At 39.6% G+C, this 23249-nt stretch overlaps 1 protein-coding gene and 1 long non-coding RNA gene across 2 annotated transcripts in view; both read left to right on the plus strand.

Moving 5' to 3' along the window:
• Positions 1–23249, plus strand: part of LOC126800088 (universal stress protein A-like protein) — a 99210-nt gene that overhangs the window by 71739 nt on the left and 4222 nt on the right. The window lies entirely within an intron of this gene.
• LOC126800089 (uncharacterized) lies at positions 15222–15785 on the plus strand. Its single transcript, XR_007672680.1, has 3 exons — positions 15222–15385; positions 15547–15645; positions 15733–15785. It is a non-coding gene; the product is annotated as an uncharacterized LOC126800089 (long non-coding RNA).

The raw sequence follows: 23249 nt of genomic DNA on the forward strand, positions 1-23249 counted from the left end.
GTCAAGAAAATTAGAAAAAGTCACTTTAAAAATATTTTATGCACTATTTTGCCCTTTCATACTTTTTTTCTTTTTTTTTTCCTTCTTTTCTAATTTCGGCCATAACTTTCTCGTCCGGCGATAGATTTTGACAAAATTGGTACCGTTAGAAATATCTCGCTCCCCTCTTTCATTTGATATACTACCCACTCCGAATCGACCAACCGTACAAGGCGTAATAACCATCACAAAGAGTTGCCGCCATCAATGGCGGTGTTTCAAGCAATTCCGGCGAAACCGAAGCTCAAAGTTCCCTAATTCCTGCTATTCTCTTCATTCTGAGCATATTTATACCAATTTCATTTGAATTTTAGCAAAATTTCACATATTTTCACATTTCCTCTCGGCATGTCATAGCTCCTGCCACAGACGCTGTCACACCTACTGTCACAACCACTATCACACTATCTATTTACACCCACTGTCACAACCTTTGTCACACTACCTGTCACAACCACTATCACACTACCTATTACACTAACTGTCACACCTCTTGTCACACCTCCTATCACACCCACTGTCACAGAAGCTGTCACACTATCTATTTACACTAACGGTCACACCCACTGTCATACCTACTGTGACAACCACTACACACACATTGCTCTCTCCAATCGACTTTGGCTGCTCTCTCCAAGAATCTCGAGGACCTCGTCCTTCGATGTTGAGCGCTTCCAGTAGTGCCAGCGCCAAAGAAGTCGAGCTGTCATCGTTGATCCTGCGGAAGCAATTGCAGCCGTTCCGGCCATATTTCGTCGGTGATGGGTTTGAGATCAAGGCCTTGGGGTTCTGGGTTGTAGTCGGGTTGGATCGTCGATGAAGGAGACTTCAATGGTCGTCGTCGACGACTTTGTTGAAATTGAGATCGATTTGTCTCTCGACGACGTCAACGAACTGCTAGGGAACAAGGCCGAATAAATAAATACATGCACGGGAACATGGACTTGAAAAAATTTGATGGCATTTTATAAATATTTCAAACATCAATGGCAACGGTATAAGAGATTGAGAAAATTGACTTTTTATAATTTTCAAATCTTACTTGATCTTTTTATAAATACATGTATCAAAAGTGACTTTTTTTATAAGAAGTCCTAAAAACAATTGATTTGGGGGAAGGAGTTAACAGATTAGAATCTTATTAAGGGTGGACAGGTGGCACAATTTGAATGGCAGAGAGAACGCAAAGAAAACGTTCGGTGGTTTATGAGCTGGATCTCTCACTCAGTTTTAAGTTCTAAGCTTCTCTCTATGAGGTTCAAATTTGAACTTCAAAGTAACGGTTTCCCACCGCCGTTTCTGGCCACCACGAGGTAAAACCGTCAAGCTTTCCTCTTTCTTTCTCTTTTGTTTCATTCACCTCAATTCGGTGGTAATCGGTTTCACAATTCTACTAAATCTCACACCGAGTACATTTGATTATATTCGATTTCAATATCTAGGGTTTTGATTATTTTTTATCTTGATTTAATTTCAGTTATGTTCGAGGCGGTGGGTTTCGGATATTCATTTGTTGGATTCGATCATTATTTTGACCCTTGGATTTGTCTCGGTAAATTTACGAGGAGAAAAACCCAGTAATTTTGAGCCCTGCGTGAAATTCCAATTTGAACTATTGGTGCTCCCTCTTTGTTTTCTTGAGGTTGAGGAACCATGTTTGATTGGGTTTCATGCTACTCAAATTCTGAGGCTTCTTATCTCGTCGGTCGCATAATTGTTGTTACAAAGTAACAAGTGTCCTATATCAGTCAGAAATTGTCCCTTAAAGTTGCCTCCGAGATTAACACACAATTGATTCTGATCCCCAATACTTGCAGTAGCGTTGGGGGAGGAGACTGAGAGTGTTGCTTGTCGGTTTTTGATAATGAAAATAAATTGCCTCTCAAGTGATTTTTGCCCAACTTGAGTTCGCGACATACAAGTCACTTGTCACGTATTTGTTCCACTGAGATTCGCTGCATTCTAATTAAGTTCATGTTGATACGATTGTTGCCTTGTCAGTTTTAGCAAAGAAACTCGAAGTGGACACTCTTGTAAGGATGTCTGCAGACTATTGTCGGCTAAAGAAATCGTGAGGGTTCAAGGGCTGCCTCCCTCCTCTTTTGATTAATCTTTGCAACTCAGGTACCACATTCAACAACTAAGCCCCATTTTTTGTTTCATGATATGTGGATGCCTTTTGATGCTTACAATGAACATGTTTCTGAAAATTTAGTAAAGAGATTGAATTTTCGAAATAGTACTTGGAAATGGTCCCTAAAACGTTGCATTTGAGTTTAATAACACGTTGTATACATGTTTCCTTACTTGGAATTTTAACACTCTTTCAGGGAGAAAATTGAAAGTGTTGCTTGTGGGTTTACGCTAATGAAATTGTTGCCATTCTAAATTATTTTTGCTCAACTTGGGGTCGCAACAAACAAGTCATTAAGGCAGTAGTGCAATGACTTGTCGCTTGTTGATACCGCTGAGATTTGTTGCATTCTAAGTTTATACTGCTGAAAGTGTTGATACAATTGTTGCCTTCTAAATTTGAACAAAGAAACTCGCTATGGACTTGTCGCCTATTGATAGTGATCAGAGGTGGCAATTTCCTCCACCACAATTAATTTATCTTGTAAGGAAGTCTGCAAACCATTGTTAACTTAAGAACTCATGAGGGTTCAAGTCTTTCTATTCCCAAATTCACCTGGTTGCCTCCCTCCTCTTTTGATCAGTCTCTTTACCCAGGTACATCATTTAAGAACTAAACCCTGTTTTTGATTTTGACACTGTGGATGCCTTTTGATACTTACCACGAACATGTTTTAGATAATTGGGTAAAGAGATTGAATTATATGTGCATAATTCACCTGTGTCCATGGATGTACAGAAAGTTTTGGCAAAAATCTGTGTTGCTCGTTAGTCGGTTGACAAAATGCCCCAAGAGAATGTGAAAAACTCTTGAAATGCAATAATTGAGCTGTTTGGAAAGTTACAGATAAGTATTTAACTTGGAATGCTAAATCTGAAAATTGGTTGAGAGTAGAAATTTTAAGGCTGCTCTAGAGTTAGCTTGCTCATATGAGACTCAGTTTTACTCAACTGGGCAGGTGCAAAGATATAAGGCATGACTAAATCTTAAAATGCAATAATTGAGCTTTTAAGAAAATTACAGATATATGGTACCGAAAATAAGTATTTAACATGGAATGCCAAAGCTGAAAATTGCTTGAGAGCAGAAATTTTAAGACTGCTCTAGACTTGCTTGCTCATATGAGACTCGGTTTTATTCAAATGGATAGGTGCAAATATATAAATCATGCCCTATTTTGTTGCAATTGGTAGAAATATATAGGATAATGTTAAATTGGAGCTCCATGATTTCTGGTTATTTCCAATAGGGGTTCTACTCTCGTTTGTCCCATTAAATAGTAATAAGGTTGCCTTTTGACCCTATTAAAATCAGTTGGAAATGGTCCCTTAAGTTGCCTCTGAGATTTATAGCACTTTGTTGCCATACTTTTCAACACTCAATTGATTATAATCCCAACACTCATTGATGCACCAGTTGTTGCTTGTCGGTTTATGATAATGAAAAAATTGCCATTCATGTAAGTTTTGCCCAACTTGAGGTCATGACATGCAAGTCATTGAGGCAGTAGTGCAATGATTTTCCGCCTATTGATATTGCTGATGTTTGCCACCTTCTAAGTTTATGTTGATACGACTGTTGCCTTGTCAGTTTTAGCAAAGAAACTCACAGTGGACTCAGAGATGGATGCTTCTGTGATAATCATCGGAGGTCACATTTTCCTCCACCACTGCTATTTCATCTAGCAGACCACTGTTGGATTAGAAATCATGAGGGTTCAAGTCTTTCCATTCCCAAAAATACCTGGTTGCCTCCCTCCTCTTTTGATTTATTTCTTTATTCAGGTATCACATTCAAGAACTAAGCTCTTTTTCCGATTTGATGCTATGTGGATACCTTTTGATACTTGAAATGAATATGTTTCTGAAAATTGAGTAAAGAGATTAAGTTTTAGAAATACTAGTTGGAGGTTGCCTTTGAGTTTAATAACACGCTGTATACATGTTGTCTTGGAATTTTAACACTCTTTCAGGGAGAAAACTGAAAGTGTAGCTTGTGTGTTAATGAAATTGTTGCCATTCTAAATGAGTCATTTAGATCAATAGTTCAATGACTTGTTGCCAATTGATACCACTGAGATTTGCTGCCTTCTAAGTGTATACCGCTGAAAGTGTTGATACGATTGTTGTCTTATAAGTTTTAACAAAGAAACTTGCAGTGGACTTGTTGCCTATTGATAGTGATCGGAGGTGGCATCGTGGTTCTTCCACCACAATTATTTCATCTCGCAATGAAGTTCGCAGGCCATTATCGACTTGAGAAATCGTGAGGGTTCCAAGTCTTTCTATTCCCAAAAGCACCTGGTTGCCTCCCTCCTCTTTTGTTTAGTCTCTTTACCCAGGTACATCATTCAAGAACTAAACCCCATTTTTTATGTAATAACCCTAAATTTCAAACATTTTAGTTTGATTTGGAATTCTATAAAATTTCGAATTTTATTAGAATGAACGTAATTGGTTGCGACGTTAGTAAACGAGAAAAGGAAACGTTCTCGGAACGTTTAAATTGAAAAACGTTACATTTCCGTAACGTTTATATCGACTTTTATTCCGTCGATCGGTTGCGAAAACTTCCTTCACGAAAGTTGTAGAGCTCGTCGATACGAGTGCGTGGACATGTGACACGTTCAAATCGGACGACGAATGTAAAAGTTATTAACGTCGGAAGTTAGTTTCCGATTTGGAAACGAGTATAAATAGAATGATTTGTGATTAGGGTTTCCACTTTTGGAAACCCTCAGTTTCTCTCCGCCTCCCTCTCACTTTCTCCCTCTCGCTCTCCCGAGTCTCCCTCTCTCTCTCCCTCACTGCCCACCGGCGATCTAGCCTCACCGGTTGCCGTGAGACTCACCACCCACCCCAAAGACGTCGCTCGACCGCCCTCAGTCACCCCTGGACACGACGAGCCGCGACTCGCCACCTTGAAGCTCGGGGGATCTCATCGCCGTGCTTCCACATCGACGACGTGCTCGAGGCAAGCTCGCCACCGCTCCTCCTCATCCCTGGAACCACGCGTCAAGGATTAAGCCTCGAATCGCCGCCTACCTCCACTACTGCTCGATCTCCTCCGCCGGCACCTCAAGCTTCACCATCGTCGATTCAAGGGCTCCGCCGTGCAATCAAGGTAAGGAATGATGATATTGATGTTGTGTGATGATTTTGGATGATTTTGGGATGGATGTGTGGAGATCGGAGGGGGACTGGAGAAGGTTTGAAAGAGAAGGCTTACCGCCGCAGTGGGCGGCGCGTGTTAGTGCGTGGAGTAGCCTAGGGGCGGCGTGAGGCCGAGGGAAGGGCGGAGGAAGGGAGGGGAGAGTTTTGGGGCGGCGGTGGCGTGCTACGCGCCGTCTCTGGGCTCGGCGCGTGTGCCCCACGCGCGGCCTGCCGGCGGGTGGCGCGTGCACCCCACGCGCCGCCACGTGCGGCGGTGCGACAGTGTTTTCCGATAGGGGTATTTTGGTAATTTACTTAAATGTAAATGTAAATTTTATTTACTACGGTAAATGTAATTAAGTTTTACCTTCGGTAAATGTAAATATAAATTACTTTCAGTAAATGTAAAAAGTAATTTGTAAAAGGGTAATTTAGTAAATTTTATTTACTGAATTTGTATTTACATTTAAATCGTACGTATACGTACAGAAATACGTATTAATATTTATACGTACAGAAATACGTATTAATATTTATACGTACAGAAATACGTATATTATATTTATACGTACAGAAATACGTATTAATATTTATACGTACAGAAATATGTATTAATATTTATACGTACATAATATTTATACGTACAGAAATACGTACATAATATTTATACGTACAGAAATACGTACATAATATTTATGCGTACAGAAATACGTACATAATATTTATACGTACAGAAATACGTATTAATTGCATATTTGTACAGTATCCGGAAATAGTAACAGTGAATAGTACCACTGAACAGTAACTTCGTAAAACCGAAAATTGCTGAACAGTAACCGATTATTACTGTTTCGGCATTTAAAGGTTACGAAACGATTCTAAATTCTTTTCTTATCTTTTCAAGGTGATCGCTAAATCGAGGAAAGGAAATATCATCGGGAATTGTGAATTACGCTCGAGTCGATAAGGTGAGTAAAATCTCACTGAATTACGAATCTACCCTCGCGGTGATTCAACATTTTTGCAAGTGTGTTTATTAAGTGAATTACAACATGTATATAATTTAGTGAGCTACATATATACAGTATAATGGTAATAAGTACATATATATATATATAGTTCATTAAATTACTTACTGTTATTAATTCATTGAAAATAGTCATTTCGGTGACAGAAAAGTTGTGCATGTGTATGTGATTTCAATGGTACGATATGATGTGAGATTATCGTACGTAATTTTTCAGGTGTTTATGAAATATGACATGTATAGGATATAGTGGACTATGTATATGTGGTATAAATGGTAAATAAATACGAATATATATAGTTTGCTATATAATATACTGTTATGATTTTTATTATAGATATATTGTGAAAGTTTTAAAACGTACAATATGATGAGTGATTATTGTACATGATTTTATCACGGAAAATGTGAAATATTGTGATTTGTCTTCGGACGTGATGTGTGGTACAATATGATGTGAGATTATTGTACATGTGAGGCAAGTCGGAACCTAGCCTTTGGCCGGGCGAAAGTTACGATACAGTTAGAGCTCTAGTCTGTCTGCCATAGTACTGCATGAAGGTAACGGGTGGTTATCTGCTCATGGGTACTCAGCTTGTTGTGGATGTTGGGTGGCGGGTGGTTACCCAACATCAGCGGTATACTAAGTGAGGGGTAACGGATGTGTACCAGCGCTCATTAGTTACCATTTTGTGAAAGTATTAGAGTAACCAGATGGGTTGCTCGTTTTCTCATGATTTTCATTATACTGTGTTGATGTGGAGTTGTGTCTTTTACGAGACGAGAGTTATTTTAATATTTTACTCATACGAGCTGCAAAGCTTACCGGGTTTGTGTTGCAATCCCGGTGCACCAATTCCAATGGTGTAGGGGATACTTCCGCAGGTGCTGAGTAGTGGTGATTGAGTGACGACTCCGAAGACTCGAAGTCGATCGCATCCAGTCGTGGTGAGGTTCCAGCGTGGATTGTGTGTGTGATTTGGTGTGATTTTATTTGTGAGGTTGTTGTGAGGATTATACAATTCCAATTGTTATATGTTGAACTATCATTTGGGTTTGTAATAATCGGCTTGACTGAGTTATATTTTAAACTCAGATGTGATCCGCTGTTACGCTTTAATGATTTCGATTTATTTGAGATGATTTGGTGTTTAACGACTTTAGAATTTTGAGTTTTTAAGCTCGAAATTTTGGGGTCGTTACAGTTGGTATCAGAGCCTAAGTGCGTATTTGGCGATTATCAATACCATCCAGGAGCGATGATCCGACTGCAGGCGGGCTCCCATCACATGCTCCTCGGTATAGATATGTTGTCGGGTACGCGAGAGTGTTAGGAGCCATACCTTATGGTTTGGTCCTGTAGAGAGTATTGTGACGATATTCCAATGATTCACCTTCTTCTGAAATTTCATGATTGATATGGGTTGGATCTTTTTGTCGAATTCGAGACTTCACATGTATGACTGAGTGTTAATTGTTGAATGGTGATGAATTTGGAAAATGGTCGTGGACAGGGTCGAGGCCGAGTTAGGCTGCAAGCCGAGTCTGCAATAGGGAGAACCTTTATGAGGAGGCTGCTCCACTGGAAAGACAAGTTGATTTTGTTGCTATCGTTAGAAACGATAGTCGTGTGATGAGGTTGATCAAGGACATGAGTGAGCTGCTAGTGCTGTCATTTCATGACGCTTGGATCATGTGGTAGCGGACCATTGGATCGACAGTATTGGGACTTACTTGGTAATGATTGAGTACTCTGAGTTAGAGAAGACGATGATAGCCACATTCATTTATTGATAGTTGGCAGTGGAGGGGTTAGGATTGATTCCTACGCCTATGAGAAACTCTTTATGTGTCACTTCACTTTTGGAGTGTCCCTCGAAATTGGAGACAATGAAAGGCTTATCCTAATGTGATTGGAAGTAGAGAGTTCTCTGCTTATTTGATAGTGATTCCGGACCACGCCATGATGTGATCTGAGGAATCGATTGGTTGAGGCTGCAGTACGCGGTGATTGATTGTTTTGACATGGTGGGTTCTTTCGTAGACCCAGGAAACCAGAGTTTCGTATCTCTGACTCGAGTCGGATAATGCCATGAGAGTTGAGTCATAGCATATGTTGAGTATGAGGACCTGAAGTAACTATCACAGACATCGTTGTGATGTCTGAGTAAAGTGAGACGTTTCCGGAGATACTGTGTTATAGCACCTATAACGAAGACGCCGTATGGATGGGACAAATGAATTCAAAGACTTAATGACTGGTGTGATCAGTTTAGAGAGGCTACAATACTCTCTGAGTTTGACATGCGATCCAGATACTGGAATGCTAACAGGTTTGAGTATATAGTTTCCTATCAGGGCAGAGAACTGTCAAGGAGACTTGATGGAGAGCATTGACCCTATGTTGAGGGATGTTCAGTGTTTAAATGTTGAGGACTAGATTTTAGTTATGCAACTAATCTAGAGATGTGTAGACCATAGGTTGGAGGTGGTTAACGAAAATTTTCGTGACTAGCATCTCTAACGCTATTGGTAACAGAGTGGTAGGGCGTATGATACGTCCATAAAGTGGTAATACAATTATTGAATGGAGATCCACTTTTTGTCGACGTGACATTCCAAACTGGTTTTGGTTCGACTATAGACAATTGATGTTACGCATTGTTCTTGGCTGAGCGAGAAATATAAGGTGATGGAGAAGTCTCAATGTGGCGATATGAATTAATTATTTGCTAGATGAGCATTTAAATGAGAACGCTGGTCTTTCAGGATTTAATGATCTTGGTGTTGGGGATTGGAACTTCACAATGCCACAGGTCCAAATGAGACGCAATGGCGGTGAAGTAACTCTGTTGAAGGTAAGGTATGAGATGACCTTAGCTTAGTGGTGTTTTAACGAATTTCTTTTCGTGACAAGCACCTTCCAACTGGTAAAGAAATGGTTGAGAACCAAATTTTCTTTTCAAGTACAAGGGGTGTTAGTGTTGGAGACTTAGATGCTCTTTTTCCCTCTATGCATTAGATTATTATTATTGGATAAGGAGATGTTGACTCAAGTGTTCAACAAGGGATAAATTTTTCAATAAGAGAGTGATCAAGTATATTGCTGCTTGCATAGAAGTTATTTTGGCCGAATGCGTTGGCCATGAGAGTTCTTAATGAAAGTAAAGAAACAACTATTTAGAGTGGTGGTATAGCGATCATTTTGGGTTAGTTTTGAGGAGATGGTGTACCTAATATCGGGTTCTGTTGAAGTAATTACTAAACTTATTAGTACTACAACGGTGGGAGAAACCAATATCTTAGATGAAGCACTGGGGCATTTGTGTGGGACCGTATGTCATGCATTTGAGGCATGTATGAACCAGGGGGTAAAGTATATCTCAGTTGTGGTCGTGTTGGATTTTGCGCTGTAAATTTCACCTAATTTTCATGTTCCACCGTTGTGAGATAAATACCTTCTTTGTCTGAACCCCAAATTGTGGCATACCACTCATGGAAGCAAGAAGTTGTAATTAATTTTCGACGGTAAGTTTTGGTGAGTGTGATGGGATGCGTGATGCGCCACTCTTGTGGTGGCGGTAGAGGTCCTCTACTGCCTTGTGCGTATATTAGTCGATTCTCTGGTGAAATTTTTGAGAGTAATTCTTAACCGAAGGTGGTGTTCTGTGGTGGTTGTGAACTCGATGAGTTAAGATTTCCTTATCGTGTTATCGATACAAATAGGGTACTTGGTGGGTATCATGCACGACAACTTTTTATGGTTATAATAAGATAATCTTGAAATGAGATTATTTTGTTGATTGGAAGGAATGGTAGGTTTGTATTCTAGCGATGCATTGTGGTGAAGTCATGAAGGTATTGTCGTGATAAAGCACGTTTATTTGAAAACCACTATGTGTGATGAAAGTAGTAGGCATGTGTTAATCATTGATTTGACTCGTGTTAGATGTTGAGAGTTTTGACCATGCTTAGTGGTAGGAGCTAACTCATGACGTGAGGATAGTCTGTCAAATCGCAAGAGAGTGGTGAACTAGACAAAAGAGGGCGTAGACGCCTCCATGCTGAAAACATCATTATGTTTCAGGAGGATGATTATATTTTGAGTAGCTCACATTCGACTATTATTGTTAGGACATGTGGCAGATTGTCTGATGGAGGAAGTTTGAGATAACGAAAGATAGGGTGAGAGCTTGTATGCTGGAAATTCTAAGGTAGCTGTGAAATCATTTGAGATTGATTGAGTTCGCCTACAACGACAGTTACCATTCCAGCATCGGCATGGTACCCTATGAGGCACTTAAGGTGGTCCATGTCGATCACCTATCTGTTGGGCCAAATTTGGGTGTAGTGAGATTTGACAAGAAAGAAAAGTTGGCCGAGGTATGTTGGGCCTTTGAGATTCTCGAGAAGGTGGGAAAACTAGCCTTGCCTACTAGCATGTCGGACGTTCACAACGTCTTCTACATTTCCATGTTGAGGAAGTATGATCCTGATGTGTTGCATATGTGATCGATCATAACACCATTGAAGTGAAGGAAAATGCCACTTTTGTTGTAGAACCGGTTCGTATCCTGGATAGATCCACAAAGAAGCTTCGGAGGAGAGAAGTTGGGCTAGTCAAAGTGTTGTGGAGTGACCATGATGAAGGTGATACATCTTGGGAGCTAGAGTCAGACATGATGACCAGATATCCACGGTTGTTTGTTGAGTGAGTTTGAATTTCGGGACGAAATTCCTTTAAGGGGGGTAGATTGTAATAACCCTAAATTTCAAACATTTTAGTTTGATTTGGAATTCTATAAAATTTCGAATTTTATTAGAATGAACGTAATTGGTTGCGACGTTAGTAAACGAGAAAAGGAAACGTTCTCGGAACGTTTAAATTGAAAAACGTTACATTTCCGTAACGTTTATATCGACTTTTATTCCGTCGATCGGTTGCGAAAACTTCCTTCACGAAAGTTGTAGAGCTCGTCGATACGAGTGCGTGGACATGTGACACGTTCAAATCGGACGACGGATGTAAAAGTTATTAACGTCGGAAGTTAGTTTCCGATTTGGAAACGAGTATAAATAGAATGATTTGTGATTAGGGTTTCCACTTTTGGAAACCCTCAGTTTCTCTCCGCCTCCCTCTCACTTTCTCCCTCTCGCTCTCCCGAGTCTCCCTCTCTCTCTCCCTCACTGCCCACCGGCGATCTAGCCTCACCGGTTGCCGTGAGACTCACCACCCACCCCAAAGACGTCGCTCGACCGCCCTCAGTCACCCCTGGACACGACGAGCCGCGACTCGCCACCTTGAAGCTCGGGGGATCTCATCGCCGTGCTTCCACATCGACGACGTGCTCGAGGCAAGCTCGCCACCGCTCCTCCTCATCCCTGGAACCACGCGTCAAGGATTAAGCCTCGAATCGCCGCCTACCTCCACTACTGCTCGATCTCCTCCGCCGGCACCTCAAGCTTCACCATCGTCGATTCAAGGGCTCCGCCGTGCAATCAAGGTAAGGAATGATGATATTGATGTTGTGTGATGATTTTGGATGATTTTGGGATGGATGTGTGGAGATCGGAGGGGGACTGGAGAAGGTTTGAAAGAGAAGGCTTACCGCCGCAGTGGGCGGCGCGTGTTAGTGCGTGGAGTAGCCTAGGGGCGGCGTGAGGCCGAGGGAAGGGCGGAGGAAGGGAGGGGAGAGTTTTGGGGCGGCGGTGGCGTGCTACGCGCCGTCTCTGGGCTCGGCGCGTGTGCCCCACGCGCGGCCTGCCGGCGGGTGGCGCGTGCACCCCACGCGCCGCCACGTGCGGCGGTGCGACAGTGTTTTCCGATAGGGGTATTTTGGTAATTTACTTAAATGTAAATGTAAATTTTATTTACTACGGTAAATGTAATTAAGTTTTACCTTCGGTAAATGTAAATATAAATTACTTTCAGTAAATGTAAAAAGTAATTTGTAAAAGGGTAATTTAGTAAATTTTATTTACTGAATTTGTATTTACATTTAAATCGTACGTATACGTACAGAAATACGTATTAATATTTATACGTACAGAAATACGTATTAATATTTATACGTACAGAAATACGTATATTATATTTATACGTACAGAAATACGTATTAATATTTATACGTACAGAAATATGTATTAATATTTATACGTACATAATATTTATACGTACAGAAATACGTACATAATATTTATACGTACAGAAATACGTACATAATATTTATGCGTACAGAAATACGTACATAATATTTATACGTACAGAAATACGTATTAATTGCATATTTGTACAGTATCCGGAAATAGTAACAGTGAATAGTACCACTGAACAGTAACTTCGTAAAACCGAAAATTGCTGAACAGTAACCGATTATTACTGTTTCGGCATTTAAAGGTTACGAAACGATTCTAAATTCTTTTCTTATCTTTTCAAGGTGATCGCTAAATCGAGGAAAGGAAATATCATCGGGAATTGTGAATTACGCTCGAGTCGATAAGGTGAGTAAAATCTCACTGAATTACGAATCTACCCTCGCGGTGATTCAACATTTTTGCAAGTGTGTTTATTAAGTGAATTACAACATGTATATAATTTAGTGAGCTACATATATACAGTATAATGGTAATAAGTACATATATATATATAGTTCATTAAATTACTTATTGTTATTAATTCATTGAAAATAGTCATTTCGGTGACAGAAAAGTTGTGCATGTGTATGTGATTTCAATGGTACGATATGATGTGAGATTATCGTACGTAATTTTTCAGGTGTTTATGAAATATGACATGTATAGGATATAGTGGACTATGTATATGTGGTATAAATGGTAAATAAATACGAATATATATAGTTTGCTATATAATATACTGTTATGATTTTTATTATAGATATATTGTGAAAGTTTTAAAACGTACAATATGATGAGTGATTATTGTACATGATTTTATCACGGAAAATGTGAAATATTGTGATTTGTCTTCGGACGTGATGTGTGGTACAATATGATGTGAGATTATTGTACATGTGAGGCAAGTCGGAACCTAGCCTTTGGCCGGGCGAAAGTTACGATACAGTTAGAGCTCTAGTCTGTCTGCCATAGTACTGCATGAAGGTAACGGGTGGTTATCTGCTCATGGGTACTCAGCTTGTTGTGGATGTTGGGTGGCGGGTGGTTACCCAACATCAGCGGTATACTAAGTGAGGGGTAACGGATGTGTACCAGCGCTCATTAGTTACCATTTTGTGAAAGTATTAGAGTAACCAGATGGGTTGCTCGTTTTCTCATGATTTTCATTATACTGTGTTGATGTGGAGTTGTGTCTTTTACGAGACGAGAGTTATTTTAATATTTTACTCATACGAGCTGCAAAGCTTACCGGGTTTGTGTTGCAATCCCGGTGCACCAATTCCAATGGTGTAGGGGATACTTCCGCAGGTGCTGAGTAGTGGTGATTGAGTGACGACTCCGAAGACTCGAAGTCGATCGCATCCAGTCGTGGTGAGGTTCCAGCGTGGATTGTGTGTGTGATTTGGTGTGATTTTATTTGTGAGGTTGTTGTGAGGATTATACAATTCCAATTGTTATATGTTGAACTATCATTTGGGTTTGTAATAATCGGCTTGACTGAGTTATATTTTAAACTCAGATGTGATCCGCTGTTACGCTTTAATGATTTCGATTTATTTGAGATGATTTGGTGTTTAATGACTTTAGAATTTTGAGTTTTTAAGCTCGAAATTTTGGGGTCGTTACATTTTATTTCATAATATGTGGATGCCTTTAATATTTACCATGAACATGTTTTTGATAATTGGGTAAAGAGATTGAATTGTTGGTGCATAATACACCTGTGTCCATGGATGTATGGAAAGTTTTGGCATAAATCTGTGTTGCTCGTTAGTCAGTTGAGAAAATGGCCCAAGAGAATGTGAAAAACACTTGAAATGCAATAATTGAGCTGTTTGAAAAATTACAGATATATGGTGCTGAAAAAAAATAAGTATTTTAACTCGGAATGCCAAAGCTGAAAATTGGGTGAGAGCAGAAATTTTAATGTTGCTCTAGAGTTGCTTGCTCATATGAGACTCGGTTGCACTGCTTCTGATGCTTTAAATCCTGAACTAGGAGTTCAGTCTAATTGCAGTCCCTCTTGGAGCCAAGATAGGTACTGATTCACCGAAGAAATCTGAGTGTAATCTTGTGAAGGTACTTGCTTCTTTAAGTTTTTAAGGCCCTAACACTAACTTGTCTTGTTATGGAAATGATATGTATATAGCATACTGACTGGAAGCACTCATGAGAATCTGTAGCTAACTTAAGAATGGTAGCATGTTGGTGCATGGTTTCTGAAACAAAACATCAGTTGTGCAAATTCTTTCCTTGCTTCGATATCTAGTATTCAAATTTCACCAAGTTTGGGTAAACACTAGTAATGTGGTGAATTTGTTCAATAATAGTTTAAATGCATGAACACCGTCTCCGCCAACTTCTTTTTGGAGTAATACAGTGGAATGATCCTCCTGATGTTGTTTCCAGAGCGATTGAACGCAAAAAGTGTTATCGCTGAGAAATATTATTCTCTATCTGCCATTGTTTATGATTTCTTCCTTTGCATGTCCAATTTCTCACTCTCATTTTGGTTTTCATTAGCGAGATGCGTGATGGTTGTTGTGCTTTGTGGTCAATTGCAACTGTTACAACTCCTTCAATGTTTGACCAACTCTTAAAATCAGCAAGCTACCCGGTGATGATCTTATTGTAAGCTACAATAGCATCTATTGAAGGTGATATTATGTTGGATTTCATTTATACTCTGAATTTTGAATTGGACAAAAAATTTTGCTAAGGAATGCAGGTTTTGGTACCGTTACCTCGTTATGCATATTCATGTCTGAAGTTTTCAAGAACCTGAGGACTAACAACGAGGAAGATGAGACTTGGAGCAGGAAGGCACACGATATCTTACGAGTTACTTGGACTGCGCTCCTTATGATATAATTTCCAATGCACAATGATATGCTTTAGGTACAATTTGGAGATACTGCTGTTTTGGAACTTTTTGCATACATAAGACTGTCTAAACTTTATCCCTTTTTTCTTTTCAAACAAGGCTCTAAACTTTGGTTTTCTCTATTCCCCCCCCCTCCCCCCCCCCCACCCTCTTTTTTTTTTTTAATTTTATTCAGCCAGTGAATCAACGGTCTGAGTCCATCCCTTCCACCCGAAGGAAAAAAAAACTGCTGCAACTAGTTTTTTTGCCTTGATTGTACAGGCTGAACTGAAAGGTAATTCCAAAAGAATGATACTTGTTTGTTTTGTTCCAGAATCCTTTGTTTTCCAAAAATGATAATGGTTAAGGCTTTATTTTACAGCTGCTTCTGCATCAGCATTTAAAGATGATGACTCAGACTACCCTCAGCCCTCTATTTCCGGTATGGAAGAAAGCTATTAGAATGTCTATGTACAAGTTCATGTTTATTTATTGACAACTGTTGAAACAAGAAATGTGATAATTAACATCTTAATCATTATATTTTGTTCACAAGTATAATGCATGGATAATGCAGCCTTGGATGGAGGTTAAGCAGCTTCTATATGCTCTTATTGGTGCAACATCAATTGAGATCATTACCCTTTTGTCAGAGGACTGTTTTCTGAGCACTTTGAACGGCGTAATCAGGTGAAAGCCAACTCTCTCTCTCTCTCTCTCTAATTAATTTTAAATCTTAAAATACTAAATGCCTATAGTATACAGAATTACAGATACACTACTCTACACCATAGAAATAGATTCATCCAGGTACTATTCTTAATAAAATATCAGTGATATAATCTGGGTCAGAGCCTTCAGTTTTACATATTACATTACATGATATAATGAAAAATGTAGTGATATGCAATTAAATTTTAGACATTGGAGCTGTCTTTCTTTGGGGTTAAACAGCATGCTATCCAGGCTAGATTCTGAGCGATTTCTTTCTGCATCAGTCCCGTAATATCTGATTGTTACAATGTCACAATTCTGTGAAGGTTGCCAATTGATCCGTCTAAGTAAGGGTATCTGAAAGTTTCAAAAGAAATGGTCCCTAAAATGTTGTCTTGGAGATAAAAAAATATATATATATATTATACAAACATGTTGTCATCCTTGGAAATAACCACTCAAGTGATTTTTGCCCAACTTGAGGTTCCACCAACTAAATGCAGTAGTTTTGGGGGAAACTACTGAAAATGTTGCCTCGTCGGTCTACATTAAAAACAATGTTGCCACTCAGTGATTATCCCAGCTTGAGGTTCCAACAAACAAGCCATTAGGCTAGTTGTTGGAGTTACCTCTGAGAATTTGTTGCCTTGTGAGAGTTACAATGTATCAATTCTTTCAAGGTTGCCAATTGATCCCAATCATCCCATCAAAATAAATATATCTGAAATTTTCAAATTATTTAAAAAGTAAAAGAAAAAAAAATCAGAAGAAATGGTCCCTAAAAAGTTCTCTTTGAGGATTAAAGAATTATGCAAACACGCATGTTGCCATCCGTGGAATTTCACCACTCAAGTAATTTTTTGCTCAAGTTGAGGTTCCACCAAGGACATTAGTGTTGTGGGAGACCACTGAAAATGTTTGTGTCAGTCAACGGTAAAAATATGTTGTCACCGAGTAATTTTTCCCAGCTTGAGTTGTCCAACAAACAAGCCCTTGAGGCTTGTGTTGGAGATACCTCAAAGATTGAGGAGAGGGGTATCCATCAACTCTTGGTACACTCCTGCCGCTAGACTTCCACGAAATGAAAACGGGCAGCATCGTCGTATGCTCGAGAGTGAGGGGAAGAGGGGGTTGCCCTCGGCCCGATCATTCAATTCGCTCCAACGGGTAGGAGAAGAGGTACAGCCAGTCATTCTTTGAGACAGTAGTGATGTGGGAGACTAAAAATGTTGGCATGTCGGTATGGTACAAACATTGTTGTGAATTGAATGATTTATCCCCCGCTCGAGGTTCCAACAAAGAAACCATTATGGCTAGTGTTGGAGTTACTTTTTGAGATTGAGGCAGTAGTGTTGTGGGAGACTAATGAAATTGTTGCCTTGTTGGTTTATGGTAAAAACATTATCGCCACTAGAGTGATTATCCCCAGCTTGAGGTTCCAACAGAGAAGTAATTGTTGTCACACAAGTAATTTTGTTCAGGATTATTAAAGAACTCATTGAGTCAATAGTGTTGAGGACAGTACTGTTGAGATTGTTGCCTCGTAAGATTATGTGAATCAGATTGCTGCTGCTCGGTGATTTTTGTTAAAAGAGAAGAAAAGAAATGGCTGAAGTAAATTATTATTGATGTTGCACTATGAGCTTTTATAGCTGCAGTGAGAGTATTAAGACAACTCATATACAACCTATCACTACACAGAAGAAAGTTTTACAACTCATACACAACCTATAACTACACATAAAAAAACTTTACAACTCATACACAACCAATACAATCAATATGACTAATTTTTTTCAACACTCCCCCTCAAGTTGGAGAGTGGATGTCTTGCACTCCTAACTTGCGAATCATAGGAAGAAAGATGTCTTTCCCCAATGGTTTAGTGAGAACATCAGCTAGTTGATAGGCAGAACTTACATGTCTTGTGACCACAGAACCATCTAGGATTTTGTCTCGGATATAATGACAGTCCATCTCAATGTTCCTTGTTCATGAAAAACAGGATTGGCTGCAATGTGGAGTGCAGCCTTGTTGTCACAGAATAACAAAGCTGGCTCATGAAGCAACATGCCCAAATCCTTGAGTAAGCAACGTAACCAAGTCAACTCACAACATGTGCCTGTCATAGCACGATATTCAGCCTCTGTTGAAGATAAAGATACTCTCTTTTGGCGCTTAGACTTCCAAGAGACCAAAGAACATCCAAGAAAGACAGTATCCGGTTGTAGATCTTCTTGTGACCGGACATCATGCCCAATCGGAATCACAATAGGCTCTCAATCTTCAATCACTGATGGAAGAAAAGAATAAACCTTGTCCTGGAGCACCTTTCAAGTAACGTACCACCCTTAATGTTCCTTCCCAATGCGTCTTCCTAGTTTGATTCATGAACCTACTAATGACATGAACGACATATGTGATATCAGGACGGGATACAGTGAGATATGAGCCGGCCAATCAACCTCCTGTATTTCTCAGGGTCTTTGAGAAGATCACTACGCTCCGACAATTTCAAGCCTTTTTTCTATGGGAGTATCTGTCAGAGTGACCCCTAATAATCATGCATCTTCAATAATCTCCAAGGCATATTTACGTTGACTGATAAAGATACCACGTTTCGAAGTTGAAACCTCGATGCTAAGAAAATACTTTAAGTCTCCAAGATCCTTGAGATGAAATTGACTATGCAAGAAAGTCTTAAGTGCAACAATTGTCTCCACATTATTCCCAGTAATCAATATATCATCAATGTAAATCAAAAGTGCAGTAAATAAATTCTTTCTTCTTAGTGAACAATGAATAATCAACTTTAGATTGAACATACCCGGCTGACTTTACTGCATCAGAAAACTTCTCAAACCACTGCCTTGAAGCTTGTTTCAAACCATACAAAAATTTGTGCAATCGACATACCAGATTCTCCTCCCGCTGTCGCCGAAGACCTGGCGGAGGAGACATATATTTCCTCTGATAATTCACTATGAAGGAAAGCATTATTCACATCCAGTTGGTGTTATTTCCAACGACGAGCAGCTACTAAAGCTTAGAGACAACGAACAATAGTAATTTTAGCAGTAGGGGAAAAAGTCTCCTGATAATCCACACCTTCTAACTGAGTGAAACCCTAGGCAACCAATAACGTTTAACAGAGCCGTTTCTTTTGTGCTTAATCTTATATACCCAACGACAACTAATAGGAATTTTGCCAGCCAGAAGTGTGGTAAGAGTCCATGTGCCATTAGCCTCGAGGGCTTGTAATTCAGAAAACATGGCTTGCTGCCATTCCGGATGAATAATTGCCTCAGAATAGGTGCGTGGCTCAAGCATGGCCATATCAAAAGTGAAGCCATCGATATCAGATGAAGGAAGGACCGGGTCGGGTTCGTGTATTAGAGCAAAAATTGGGCCGGGTTGGTGGCCCAAAGGGTCTAAGGCTGCATAAGGGAAGATATCTTCATGAAATTTAACATCCCGACTGATTAAAACCTTTTTTATAGACAATCATATAGCTTAAAAGCCTTTTGACCGACCGGATACCTATAAAGAGGGATCAAGTAGCACGTTGATCAAACATATGGGAAAGATGAACATTTGTGGCATAAGCTAGACACCCAACAACACGAAGATGAGAAAAGGAAGGAGGTTTGGAGTAGAGTAGTTCGAAAGGAGTTTTGAAGGAAAGAAAAGGTGTGGGTAACCTATTGATGATGTGAATGGATGTAAGTGCACAATCACCCCAAAATTGTGAGGGAATGTGAGCTTGGAATTTTAATGCCTGAGCAACTTGGAGTATATGACAATGCTTACGTTCCACAACCCCATTTTGTTGAGGTGTGTAAACGCAAAAATGGTGGAAAACAACCCTATTATCAGAAAAAAAAAAAGGACGGAGTGAGAAAAATTCAGCACCATTGTCACTGTGAAAAATTTGAATGCGAAAGTCGAATTGCGTAAGAGCATAGTTAAAAAAACGTTTTATGAGAAGTTGTGCTTCACTCTTATGTCGCATTAGAAAAATCTAAGTAAAACGTGAATAGTCATCAACTATTATGAGAAAATAATGAGCACTAGAAAGTGAAAGATGTCGATAACGACCCCAAATGTCACAATGAATAATTTCAAAAGGTTTATTCGAAGAAATTTTTCTATTATAGAAAAGTAAACGACTCTGTTTTGCCATATGACATGTGGCAAGCTTTATTTGATTGAAGGGGAAAATTCGGAAAATGTTTAACGATGAAACCTAAGCATGGTGAAGACACATGTCTAAGCCTATTGTGCCATAGATCAGTGGAGGATATAGAGGCTGCAGGTAGACTGTTTGGGGTGGAGGTAGGTTGGTTCGTGGACTTCTCCGTCGCTAATCCATCACGTTGTTCACCCAAACCAATCATCTTCCTCGTAGCTAGATATTGCAATATGCACCAATAAGGATAAAAAGTCACTAAACAATTCATGCCTCTTGTCAAACGACTAACTAACATTAAATCAACTTTAAATTTTGGCACAGATAACACATCATGGAGGTAGAAATTGGAACTTAAGGGCAGTGATCCTTTTGCGATAATAGCAACTTTATCCCCACTTGGTAATAAAACTGGAGACAAGGATCATCGATTATTAGCATGAATTAATTCAGATGATGATGAAATATGATTGGTTGCCCCGCTATCGATGATCCAATTGCGGGAAGCAACCTTGGACAAACTTGGTTTAGTTGCAGCATTAGCTTTCGGAGTTGCATTGACATGAGAGTTAAAGCTTGGAGACATACTGCTAACGGCTGCCAGAAAATCGATTAAATTGGGCTTCAGATAGAGTGAGTGAAGGCCCAGCATGAGAACTTACAACGCTAGAAACGTTGTTGGCAGATGGAACTCTAAAACCAGTGTTGGAATTCGGCTTGGAAGTCTGCTGAATTTGCTTCGCCTTTGGGTGATCAGGAGGATAGCCGATCAGTTCAAAACAAGTCTGAACCCAATGTTCAGGATCTCCACAGTGGACGCATTGAGGGCGGCCTCTCCTTGATCCTTGTCGTCGTTCTTGAGAATTGAATCTGCCAGAATGTGGTCAAGGATTTGGTTCAAATCTCCCCCTTCCCTAATTGAAACTGGGCCTGCTACCTTGTTCTTGATTTTTGAATCTATCAGAGTTTCGGACCGCCATCGCCACACTACCGCTGGATGTGTAGCACTAAGTAGACGTTGCTTATCTTCTTGGGCAACAGCAGCGTAAGCTTGTCGGTATGTAGGCAAAGGGTTCATCAAAAGAATCAAACTGCGAATAGCACTGTAAATATTGTTCAAACCCAATCAGAAATTGCATTAGTCTATGTTGATCTCCTTGGGAGCTGTGTGGAACCTCAGAATAGGAAGTCAATTCATCCCAAAAACCTTTCAGTTTTGTATAATAAGCTGAGATTGATTGCTGCTCTTGCTTATGACAAGCTATATCTCGCTGAATCTCAAAAATTAGAGAGGCATTACCTTGTGAAAATCGTTCATGTAAGTCCTCCCATACCTCTTGAGCCGAAGAGTAATAGGTGAGACTCTCAGCTATGTCTTTACTAACTGTGTTGGTGATCCACTGCTGCACCAAATCGTTGACCTGAGTCCATGTTTTTTCGCCATCTGGATCAGTTTTTTCTGAAGGAGACTCAATTGTGCCATTGATAAAACCAAGCTTGTTCTTAGAATTCAAAGCTCGGAGCATATCCTTTTTCCAACCATTGTAGTTGTTCTCATCCAAGACTTTAGTAATTAGGACCATGCCTGAGTGATCAGAAGGATGACTATAAAAGGGATCTAAGAGGGGAGATTTTGGATTTTGATGATTCTGTGGAATTGAGGGGAATTGATTTGCCTGGTGAAAGAACATCATCATCAACAGCCATGACGAATGATAGGAGAGACTGCACGAGAAATTAAGATGCAGCGTGGAAGAAATTAAGTTGCTGCTGACTGCTCTCCTCTGCTGCTGCTGCTGCTGCCTGCTCTCCTCTGCTGCTGCTGCTGCTGCTGCCTGCTCTCCTTTGCTGCTGCCTGCACTGCTGCTGTTGCTATTGAAAGGGTGTTGGTACAATAAATGTAAGAAAAACAAGAGAAAACATAGAGGAATCTCTGATACCATGTTAAAAGAGAACAAAAGAAATGGCTGAAGTAAATTGTTATTGATGTTGCACTATGAGCTTTTATAGCTGCAGTGAGAATATTAGGACAACTCATCACTACACATAAGAAAGCTTTGCAACTCATACACAACCTATAATTACACATAAAGAAACTTTACAACTCATACACAACCAATACAATCAATATGACAGATTTTTCTCAACAATTTTGCTCAACTCGATGTTCCTACAATGACCTCTTTGAGGCATGAGTATTCTCGCTTCATGTGAACACTCAGTGTTTTTTTAGAGTTAGGCTTCATTACGTGGTACCTAAAAATGCCTTTTCTTTTTTATGACTTCTGTAATATGCTTCAGTCTTTGGAACTGCAATTTGCACAGATAAAGCTTCTATATTTCTCTATCGAATTTTCAGATGAGGTGATAGTAAACATTTCTAGTTACTGAACTAAGGATTTCAGAGAATAAGTTGATCAGACTATTTTATTAGTGCCTGCTCACCTACTGTGTTGGGTTTGTTTAGGGATTTTATTGCAGTTATTACTTTTAAGCTTGATTCCCTAAACTAGCAGCCGTGGGGTTTCTATTACATTAATGCAGCCGTGCTTCATCGTTTAGTCACACTCAAGTTGAGATTCGGTTATGAAGTACCTATATATTGTTTGGTCATTGCCTATTGATAAAGGACTGGATAATTATTTACTATCAAAATCCATAATCAAAGCCTTAGTAAAGGTTGTTATATTCTAATTCTGCGCATGACGCCAAGACTCTTTGGAATATGTCTTCCGAATCTTTTTTTTGCTACTAAATGACCCCAATGCTAAATCCTCGAACAATTTTGTCCTCAGGGACCATATGATTGGATGGTATATATGTTCAAATGTTGATACGCTAGAAATTGGGAAATGCAAACTTTTGGAATGGACAAAACTTGGACAATATTAGTCCGTCGTCTACCTTTATACGTGGCATCATTTGCATCCTCTTGTCTTACTTATTTGGCTATAAGTATCCTTTGATGAAGGGATTGGAATATTATTGAAATATTG

This window comes from Argentina anserina, chromosome 6 (genome assembly GCF_933775445.1).
Source record: "Argentina anserina chromosome 6, drPotAnse1.1, whole genome shotgun sequence".
NCBI classification, from domain to species: Eukaryota; Viridiplantae; Streptophyta; class Magnoliopsida; order Rosales; family Rosaceae; genus Argentina; species Argentina anserina.